Genomic DNA, 11,526 nt, shown 5'->3' on the forward strand with positions numbered 1-11,526 from the left:
GTGTAGAGCTTAACAGATGCTTTTTAGGATGGCGAAAAGTCAGCATTGCAGGCCCTGGGGTCAGTGCTGGGACTGGTGTTATTCAGCATCTTCACCAATTACCTGGAAATGGGAGTGAAGAGTGAAGTCTCCAGCTCTTCAGATGACCCTAAGCTCTATGGCGAAGTCAAGTGTTGTGCAGATGGGGAGGAACTCCAGAAGGGCCTCACAAAGCTAACCAAGTGGGCAAAAAAACTGTTTAGTGTTGATAAATTTCAGGTAATTCATTCAGGCAATAATTTTAACCATTCCTACCCAGATGCTGGAGTTATCATTGATAATTCTCTAAAAGTCATGGGCTCAGTGTGCAGTGGCAGCCAAAAAAGCCAACAAAATGCAGGTCAGCATCAGAAAGGATATTGAGAACTGGAGAGAGGGCATCTTTTTCCCACTATATACAGCCTGAATGTACCCACAACTTGAGTACTGCGGTCTGGTCTCCACATGTCAAGAAGGATATAGGGAAAAAGGCACAGAGAAGGACAACTTAGTGCAAATGGAGCAGATAATTTACATGAAGAGACTAAAAAGGCTGGGGCTATTTGGTTTGGAGAGAAGGCTGAAGATAGATATGACCAAGCATTACAAAAAACAACAACAAATCCAAAAAAACAAAAACACAAACATGAGCTGCTGAATGCAGACCTCTTATTCACAAAATTCCACACTACTACAGTGTGGAGCAGTCACTGAAGCTAGCAGGGGATCCATTTAAATAGATAAAGTACTTGTTTACACAGCAGGTTGCAAACTTCTGGAACTTGCTGCCACAGGAGGCTGCGAAGACAGAGGATATCCACAGATTTGAAAGGGGATTAAACAAACTCCTGGACAACAGGTCCATAAGTGGACACTAAAAGGACTGAACATATGTATCTTCTAATATTCCTAACACAAGAACTGGGGAAATCAGGGAGGTGGGGAGAGAAGTGGATCTGGAAAAGTGGCTGTTTAAGAATCTCCTATTGCCTTGTCAGACAATACTGGACTAACTGGAACAGTGAGGCAGTTTTAATGTTATTTATTTCTTGGCTAGACTCAGCATTCCTACACACAGCACCTCTTCCTGAGGATAAGCAACTGCCAGGATTCATCAGGGCTTCAGAAAACAACCTCCTGCCACTGAATCAACCGAACTAGAATTCATCGCATGGCTTAACACAGGAGTATGGTATCAGGTAACTGCTTTCTTTCAACATAGCAACATAACATGCTGGCCACTGTCTCTCGGGGACTAATGATAACTATCCATAATCAATGCAATAAAAAATACATATTGCTGCTATTCTTCCTCCTATGCAGCTTCTGGATTCATTTTATTATTTTATTTCATCTCTATTATAACGCTAACAAAGGAGCAAGCTGATGGAAATCAAACATATACATTACTGCTCATGGGGTGGGGGGAACAAGAACAACAAAGAACAGGAAATAAAACAATTTAGACCAAACACAGGTGCCAGAGCTTCTCTTTTAACACCATTCCCCCCAAAAGGACCATTCACATCTGCAAAAACACTACAGACATCCATAAATAATTATTTTAACATCCCAGGTAAACCAAGATTTTCATTTAATTTTTAATTCATCACAAATAATTTCATTTCAGATGCACTCAGCTAGACTGTCTTCGAAAACAGCAAGTTATTTATATCTCAAAAAAAATTTAATCAGCAGAGCTGTATTTCCTGTCCTGTGAGTGAAATATAAGCTTGGACAGAGTAAAAAATACCTCACAAGAAGTCCAATTACAGAGAGTTTTATCTTCAAGACAATAAAACCTTTGTCCTGAGGTTCAATTTAGTTCCTCACTATCTTGTAACTCTTACAGTTTTAAAAGAAAATATTTTCATTTGATTCTTGGGGGAAAAAATAAAATCTCTATATCCAACAAAGATCAAAAATTAGCAAGGTTTGTTTGACAAAGATGCCTCTTACGGCTACTCCTGATGCAGCCTGCCTCAAAATCTTATGCTTTTAATAAAACCGACTAGAAAGGAACTAGCATTAAAGCAGCTGCCTAGTGAATTCCATCACAGAACAGGTAACGGGCATGAACAGACATGAAACACCATTAGCATTTTTTCCCCCCTCTTCTTAATATAGCAAGAAGTGGACTATATTACTGAAGTTATCTACCCCAGTATCAGTAACCAAGCATCTCTAATATAAGCCATAGTACCTGTAACCTGCACAGGATCCTGCTCAGTGCTCTGATGAACCATCACAACAATTTCAAAAAGCAGGTTACCCTAGTTGTCAAACCAACTGTAGAGCTAAATTGGGACAGACATCCCCGCACCCCCCAAGAGGTACGCTATTCTGAGAGAGGCCAAAACAATGTCCTTAAAAGATATAATAAAATGTCAAGCACTAAAAATCTGCTTACACATTTATGTTTGCTTTTGCTATCTCAGACAAAACGGATGAAGTTACATAGAGTTTGTAGTTAGAGGATACCACATTAAGTCTAAGAAGCTCAAGATCTCTGCTGTCATGAACTGCTTAACGGGGGGTGGGGGGGATCACATGCAGAGAAATAAATAAGGTCCGCACTGTTTTCCTTAGAAAACTCTTTGACCATCCATGGCTTTTCCCGTCTTTCTGTCTTGTGGTTTAGATGCAATGATCCAGTCAGGAACTGAATCGCCACTGGGATTCAAACTAATCCAAACTACTGATGGATTCGCTGTACCTCAATGTCCACAACTAACTTGGAAATGCTTTGGAGAAGGAATATAACTTAGAATTTCGTAGAAGGTAAGCGCTAAATAGATAGAACTAAATAGTTTGTCAGTCGTCTGAAGTGAACTAGATCATAGCATGAGCTCATGTAAAACAAAGCAGCACTAAGTTTAGAAACGTCTGAAGAAAATCCATGTAAAAGTCTTTCAAACAGCCGCATCAACTTTTCACTAAGCAGCCCCAATCCAAATGCCTATGCTCATAGTCACCTATATGTTTAACTTGGGCAAAAATCCCCATCGACTGCTATACAATTTTGGTTCAACAGGCCGGCGTTGAGGGAAAACGGAGCAAGTACCTCAGAGCCGAAATCACAGGCGCTCAGGCCGGCCATTCCCAGAGGACATGGCGCAAGTCCCATCTCCTCACCTGTCCCTGGGGGGTGGCGGGGGTCCCCTCGCCGGACACACTGCCACCCTGCAGCCCTGTCCCCACACGCATCTCCCAGCGCTGCAGCACTGCGACCGGCATCAACCACCCTGAACCGGTTGCAGCCGGTTCTGAAGCACCGGGCGCTGGAGCTTTACTAGCGTGTGCCAACGCGTCCGTTGGTCAGAGAAGCGCCCGCTTCAGACACATTTGGGGAAAAAAGCAGCAGCTGCCAGGGCTGGAGACACGCTGCGGGGGACCTCCACGCCGAAGGGGACCCGGACGCCCCGGGTGAGCGCGGCCGGCGGGCAGGGACCCCCCGAGGGAGCAGGGCAGCAGATGGCTGGTAAGCGCAGGGCGGCTGAGCACTGGAACAGGTTGCCCAGAGACGCTGTGGAGTCTCCGTCCTCGGAGATTTCCGAAACCCGGCTGGACACAGCTCTGGGCAACCTGCTCTAGCTGACCCAGCCTTGCACGGGGGCGTTGGAGCAGGTATCTCCAGAGACGCCCGCCAACCCCAGCTATTCGGCGATTCTGTAAGCTGAGGTGAAAAATAAGGAAAGTTGAAACTAGGAAGAAGCTTGGATGGGTGTTTGTGTAAGTGATTTTATAGCTGTTTATGGTGTTCTTTTTCCTTGATGCCCGAATCGGTGATCAGAAGTTTGTCCTTAATTTTTGGCCAGTCAGTAAAATCCCTCAAGCCTGTTTTGGCAGCAACACATAGGTTACTTGCCACTAACTCTCCACTGTGCTGTAAGGCACATCCCTGAATAGGGCTAAAGGAATTGCAGAAGGCAAACTGCAGCTCCTCAGGGAATGCTGCAGTTTGGACTCCAGACCCTGGAAACCCTCCTCCGTTCAGGTGTGTCCACCCCACTCACAAGCACAAACTGCAACAAGAAGAATTGCTATACAGAAGGGGAACAGCAAAAATGAGTAGGAAAAAGAAAGGGACACCAAAACCACCAAATAAACCAGCTTTCACCACTCCCGTCAGCCAGAAAGGTGCGCACAGGCATGCATAGACACACAAGCTAGGATCTCTTCCTAAAAAACACATGATATATATATATATGATATGATATTTCCTACCCTCTTACTTCTGTGAGTTCAGTCAGCAGTAGATACCTCCAGCTGGTTTCAAGTTACAGCCAGAGGTAGTACCATAAAATTCCTCACAGCCACCCAAACCATTACTCTTCTATTTTCTTCCATGTGGGGTCATCACACCCCCTCTGGAAAGCTTAGAGGTATGATACCACTGCAGGCATCTTCAGAGAGAGTCTGACAATGGTGTATTGTAAGGCTTGTTGTAACATCCTTTCAATATTCTTAAGGTCCAGTGATTTAGAGAAGAGAGTCTTTTGTGCCTCCTGTCAGTTCCAGGAAGCTCCTGTCACTGGCATGGAGACTGCATATGGAAAAGAGCTGCTAAATAGACCAGTTAGAAGAATATAGGCCCAGTTTCGCTCCCACATTAGTGAAAACCATGAATGCTGCAACTCTGTTGAGGTCAGTGGAACTGCACTGCTCTGAAGTTGGGGGTGAGACACCCATACACCAGCTGCTACATTTCAAAGCCGGGCTCCCTCCCTTTTGGCCTCACAGGCTCTGCGTGAGATACACCCCCTAACGCCACCACGGCCAGAATGTCAGCGTTTAAATAACGACAGCATGTCTACAAGCAGATCTCACCAAGCTAACCCACGAAAACACTAGAATAATTTACATTGCACAAAGCAGAAAGGGATGAATACTTCCTTTCTCACCTCCAGAACTAGACTAGACTTCAACTAATGATGTGGAGACCTAGTAACACTTTCAGACATGAAGCATTTATGTAATATCTTCCTCTTTTCCCACCAAAGGAGAGGGAAGCTTATGTTCATAACAATCCTAGAATAAATAACCTGAGTAAAGGAGGTGCTTTTTTTTCCCCAAATTTCTCTTTCCTGTGTATTTTAAACATAGACAGTCTGCTTATTGCTCCTGTTCTGTAACTTTCATTTTAACATAATCAAGAGAGTAAAGCCATACAGACAATGACTCCCTAAACTATGCTTTGTGAGTGCTTTGTACAGAATATGCCTTCACACTTTCTCTCCATCCAGTCAGACTGTTTATCCTTGCTCAGGAGAGATGCTCAGCAATTTTTTTTTTTTTTTTTTTTTTTGCAGTGACACTGATTCCAAATTCATGACATAAAAGATGCAAATGAAAAAGCCTTTATTTCAGTATTAACAAGCTGCTTTCATCATTACAAGGTATTAGTGGAAAATATATATATAAAAATACCATTAAGAGATGAGCAACTTCATACTAGTTAACACTATAGAAAACATAATTACACAGCTACATACATTTTATAATAGGGTATTAAAGTCAAACATATCATTTAATTATTTGCAGTGCACATTTATACAGTAAATGAAATTGTGCCTGCTACTTGGCAGATACGGAAAACTTCACATCCCTGCCTCACCTTGTTTATCTCTCAGGTATTGTTTTGCACCATGATTATTCATCAGTTTATATGCACTTAACAGAACAGCATCACCTTAAAAATCAAATGCAACAAAGTCGTGTTCGAACCTAGAGAACTGGTAGCTGTAGTTTTCTTGACTCATGCAGCCGTCAAAATATTACTTTTCCGGGCCTTAGAAATAAACATCACAGGAAAGCCACAGTTCTTCCAGGCAAATAAGAACAGCTAACTCATGAGACAAGAACCCTTTCATTATTTGGAACATATTTCAGATAGTACCTATGCCAGATCAAGTGCCAGTGTGTTTCTCTCCATCCACCCAAATCCCAATCCTCTTCATATGCATATCTGCAACTCACTCAGTTCTTGGTCTCTCCATCATCCATTCATCCCTTCACCTTTTTATTGAGGATAACAACTGTGATACTGATTCTTATTACTTGGCTATTTCTTTCCCACTGGCAGCTGGATTACACTGGCTTAGACAGTATATAAAAGGTCTTGGGGAAAACTGCAGGCCTGGCAGTCAGCTTATCCTCCACTATACACACATTTTGGGCACATCTTTTTGTTCACATAGTATCCTGCTCCTCTGCAAATGCCCCATATCACAAGACAGCTGAAGAATAACAGAAGGAGCAGTAAAAAGAACTCCAAGCCACAGCCTTAACCTATTGGGCAGCAATTAGAAATAAACTGCAATGGGTGTGCAAAACAACGCACCATCACTTGCTTTCCTCAGCCAGGAGGTCTCCAGCTTCAGACCACCTGTGGGCTCTCAGCAATTTATGGCATTTCAAAAGAAGACACAACAAGAGATGCATGTGACTGGCAACTGCAGCATCTCTTCTTCCTCCCACAAGTTAGGTCTTCTACTTTCAAACAGAATATATGGTCTATTGTAATTCTTCTAGGTGAAGCAAACAGCTGAAAGCATCCATCAGTGACAATGCTAAATCCTACAGCACATCAGCTGCATCACACAGACCCTGAAAATGCTTTGACACTAAGAAACCTGTGCATATGAACAGCATTTCAATCTGAAGAATTAATATGCCATAACCTGACCATGTATTTGGCAAGTGAGCATAGTTAATCCAATTACGGAAGAGCTGACGAGGCCAAGCTGACTGTTACTAAAGAATCACCAGGCGAGACTGTCCTCAGAACATAAGACACTGCAGCTTCATGTACTTATTTAGGGAGCTGACACACTGAAGTGAAATTTAGCAGTGCTCAGGCTCGTTATAACAAAGGTAAGCGCCAACAAACCGCTCTGTGCCAGCGAGCAGAAGTGGGAAGGGATTCGGCGAGAACACACTTTGTAAAGCACACTGTAATCCTAAGCACTTAATTGCCTTTGGCAAGGGCCGCATCCCCTGGCTCTCCCAAAGTCCTTTTATCTGCAACTTGATGCTCACAGTTACAACAATGAATGGAGTGGGGGAGGAGAAGAAAGTGGGGGAAGCAATGAGAGAACTACAACTACCAGTCTTGTCTTTACTGAACTACCAAAGCCACATATATAAAATATCGGTACGTGCAAGGCCTGATCTGCACATCCAGTGACTCTGGAGAGCTCCCATGGAAGCAAATAAAGACCAGCTCACATCCAAGCTCTTTAAGCACCTACAGCAGAGATTAAATTTGTTGTTGAGTTACACACCTGTATTTGTATTTTAGGATTTATGTAGGAGTGAGTGTCTGAATGAATGTCTGAAAATGAGGCCACTCCTACATAAATACTAAAATACAAATACAGGTGTGTATATACCTAACATGGATGGATGTATAACATTCATATAGGTCAGTGCAAATTTGAAGTTATAGCCAAAGTTTGTCTCTTTGCCTTTCTCTACTTACAATGCAGCATTCACAAATATTTTACAATATGTTAATCCCAACTCGTTGTTCCCACATAAATGGAAGACTCGAAGGTAAATAATGCACCAAGCCTCTTTAATTAAATAAAGAGTTTGGGGGAGGAGTTTCTGTAGACCCTTTTAAACCTTAAAGCCTGCCAACTGGATGAACAAAAGATAGATTAGGCTCACATGATAAATCCCAGTAAACCTGAAAAGCCTTTGTTAATAAGTCACTAAAGGAAATTTTTTTTCTAGAATTTCTGCTCACCACAAGTGAGAGTTAAGATTATTCTAGGAGGTTTGGTTTCCAGCAGCATTAAAAGGGTATATACATCATTGAGCTCTAATCTCCTCATTTGTATAGAGCTCAATCCTCCTTTCATTCCTACTAAAGGAGAACCAGTTATTTCTAGCTTTTATATAGGGAGCAGCTGCTGAAACTTCAGAGGCAAAAACATTTATGAAATTAGTTAAGACTCTCAGGAAAATTAAATCTGAATTCTGCATCAGCTTCCTGGTTTCCATTCTTTAATAGCAATGGCAACAATAGAGACACAAATGCATTTCAGTTAGTGCTTCTGATATTTCTTTCATGTAGCAGGTTGCAAGTGACCCTTTCAGGTTTCCATTCATAAGTTGGTGTTCAGTAGCTTGTTCATGCAGCCAAATGAGATGTTAGTCTGGCAATTAGTATACTCTTCTGTTTGTAGAGAAGCTTAATGAAGACATTATTAGAGACAGACCTTGTTGTAGCACATTCAACAGACCCTTTTACAATTGCTTGGGAAAGGCCAAGATTTAGCAAAACCCATACTGTAGTCACAGACAATACAGATGACCTCAAATTTATCAGCGGGCTGGCTTTAAAGAGTCCTGCGTCTATCCTACCTGGATCCATCTGGCTTCACTAATGACTCCTATTTCATCACTGTAGATTAATCGTATCCCTTGTCTATCATGCAATGCTAAAAATCCAAACAGCATATGTAATCCTAATGTACATCAGGGAAGTATTTCCATTGCTGAAGGGGACTGAGGCTGCTGAATCAGGCCTTGCTAGGATTGTGTCTGGAACACTGACTACCACTGAAGTCACACAGGCTCAGAAAAAGTTGTTTAAAAAAGAAAAAAAATCAGTATTAACTGCAGCAGGTGTAGCAACATGCTGCTAGAACAATCAGAGGAAAAAACAACTTGCCTTCCAAAGGGGGATTAAAACTATAGAACTTATTAACAAAGAGAGAAGAGGGTATTACCAGCCATGAAAACAAATTACGTTAGTTAGAACCCCCTGAATCTGTATCTGTAGTGTGAGGTTCGGGAAAGCTATTGAGCAGAGCTCTAAGACAGCAAAAGCAAAAAACTAACATATTTTAGTGTGAAACTTGACAAGTTTATACAGGAGATAAGATGAGGCTGTCTGCAAAAGCCGGATGAAATAGTCCAGGATCCCTTCCAGCCCATACTCCAGCCTGAACCCAGACTACTTAGGAGAGTCCAACAACCACAAACTGTGGCTCCAAACTCTCTGAAGGTCTAAGCCAAAACTTCAGCTGTCTTCCTCCATGGCCCTCGCAAAAAGAGCTCCTGTGCACACTTTCCAGATTTAGACACCCACAACTTTAGGGCGCAGCACTCGGAGCAATTCTAAACTCTATTTACATCTGCATTTTGTTTTAGTAGTGCTCTGAAAGTAATTTGTAACTGTCAGTTTATAGTCTCTCTGACACAGTGTGTTTGGCCTGTGTAAGGATCTTGGTATGGATTTTGATTGACTGTAAAAATAGGATCATCGCCCAGAGGAAGTCCTAATGATCTTAAAGGAGGAGGCAGGCAGAACACAAAACAGATTGAAAACCATTCAAAAGCTGCATCTCTTAAATCTAACTTAAGCCAATGACAATACATAATCACTGCTTATTTCAGACTTCATGAATTCATTTTTGGCATTATACAACCAAACCAACAGAACCTTACTGATTTATCTCCTTCATCCTCTTTTGCACCAAATAGCAAGACAAGTAAAATAATGGAGAGATGCTTGCAACAGCAGAGTATCACATTTCCAACTTCCTTTGCAGCAGATCTTTTAAGATTTCCCTACAAGACCAATAAAAATTGGGTCAGTTATATTAACTAGTGTGAGCCTCCTACATTCATAGAAAATCCTATTTGTGACATATATTAAACCAGGCATCTTCTTCCTGCTTATGTCTCTCTAAAGAAATTAAATACCATTAACATAACCCATACAGATCAGATGTGTTGCATATCTTGCTAGAGACTGGTCCACTAGCGGCAAACATACTCCAGCTACAGCCAAGGAAGCTACTCCAACTGCAAGTTTGACATGTGTCCTGTAGGGTTAAATGCTGAGGATGAGTGATATATTATGGAAAGGTGTTCTAGTGAGCATTACACAACAAAACTACAGTGCAGATAGCTAGCAGCCTATGTCACTATACAAGAATTATATCATGAGGAGACAGAAGATACTGTGGATGTGTATTAGATGAATATTTAATACTTGTGCCATCTGACAGTTATTAGTAAATGAAATTCTGCCTGAAAAACAAAAGGCCCCTAAGATGCTCTGTTAGATTCTAGTTCCGGGAACAACTCAGCAAATACAAAGTTGCGCAGGAAGGCACACGCTGTGTTCAGCAAATAGTAATGCAAGTCATTAGGAAAAAATAAAGGCATGTGTGCAGGAAGTAGGGGAAGGGAGATAGTCCCTCAGCTTGGGATTTAAAACATAGGAGGCACTACTCCTTCCCCTACAGCCTCACTGACAGAAACGGTGTTCCCAGCACTCCAGTAAGAGATGGCATGACTTTTAGGGCTCTTAGTGGGGAACACACCTTCTTCACATCACGTAACTCCATGCTCACCCTCCACAGGGCTCAATGCGTGGAAGCATTCAGAAGTGGGTGTGGGAAATGCGGTGTCTGCATTTACCCTCTCAGGCGCTTCCTGTGTAGCGAGTATAATCTAGGCTTCCAAACACTTTTGCTTCTGCTTCCCATCTCTGGGAGAAGTATTCCTATGGATTTCCCCCGCAGGAAACTGGGCTGGGACTAAAAAGCACCTATAAACTGCAAGGGAAGGTTTCTCTCATCGCCGCTGGCTGCCGATGCCATGCCGCTGCCGCGCAGCCGGAGCGCGGGGAGCGGGGCCCGGCGAGCGCGCAGACGTGCGCACGCAGGGGCGGGAGGGATTAAGCGGCAACGCGTTCCCCAAAGCGCACCGCTCCGTAGCGGGAAGGCGGCATGCGGGGAAGCGATTCCCCCCCCCCCGCCCCCAACTAATGATTTTAAGCATTCAGCTCCTCCCCTCCATCCTTATGCATTATATTTGAGTCGTGTCAGCAGGATTTATCCCCTTTTGAGACACCATGAGCTTTGCGCAACATGGTACGAATTACTTTGAAAATAGCAAAAGTTAAATGCAAAAGTTAAAAAAAAATGCATTTTATCTGAAATAGGAAAGACAATCATAGATGCACAGTGAAGGAACTTTTCTGCAGATGCCTCCACATAGGCACCCTCATATTTGAAAGGCACATAAAAGAGAGAGATGATCATTACAACCGAGCCTGTAGAAGGTTACTCTTAACAACCCGCCGCTGCCACCGGAGAACAATAAATCTACAGTAAATCACGCGTAGAGGATGACAAGCACTTACCCGCTCCGGCGGCTCTGGGACGGGCGCGCTCTCGGCGGAGAGCCGGGGGTGAGCGCCTCCGCCGCCGGGGCCCTTGCCGGGGAGGGGACGGGGGCTGCCGTGAGACCGCGCAGGGAACCGCCGCTGCGATGCCCCGAGCGCCGCATGTGCCCGCAGCGCAGCCCGCCCCGCCGCGGCCGCGCAGCGCGGCTCCCCCGCCCGGCGGAGCGGCAGGTCGCGTCCCCCCGCCCTCCGCCCGCCCCCCGGCAGGTCCCAGGCCGGGGCGCCCCGGTGCCGCCGCGCCCCGGCACAGCCCCACAGCCCCGGGCCGGGCGCGCTGCCGGAGCGCAGCGGAGCCC

At 43.9% G+C, this 11,526-nt stretch overlaps 1 protein-coding gene across 3 annotated transcripts in view; it reads right to left on the reverse strand.

The window, feature by feature from the left end:
• Positions 1–11,310, reverse strand: part of MYLK (myosin light chain kinase) — a 231,318-nt gene extending 220,008 nt beyond the window's left edge. For 2 of the 3 annotated variants that reach the window (XM_013960571.2, XM_013960573.2), the window contains exon 1: positions 11,189–11,310. The gene's annotated coding sequence lies outside the window, so the exon portion shown is untranslated. The remainder of the gene's footprint in view (positions 1–11,188) is intronic. The other variant, XM_013960570.2, reaches the window with a different exon arrangement.
• Positions 11,311–11,526: the final 216 nt, after the last annotated feature.

This window comes from Apteryx mantelli, chromosome 6, assembly GCF_036417845.1.
Source record: "Apteryx mantelli isolate bAptMan1 chromosome 6, bAptMan1.hap1, whole genome shotgun sequence".
NCBI lineage: Eukaryota > Metazoa > Chordata > Aves > Apterygiformes > Apterygidae > Apteryx > Apteryx mantelli.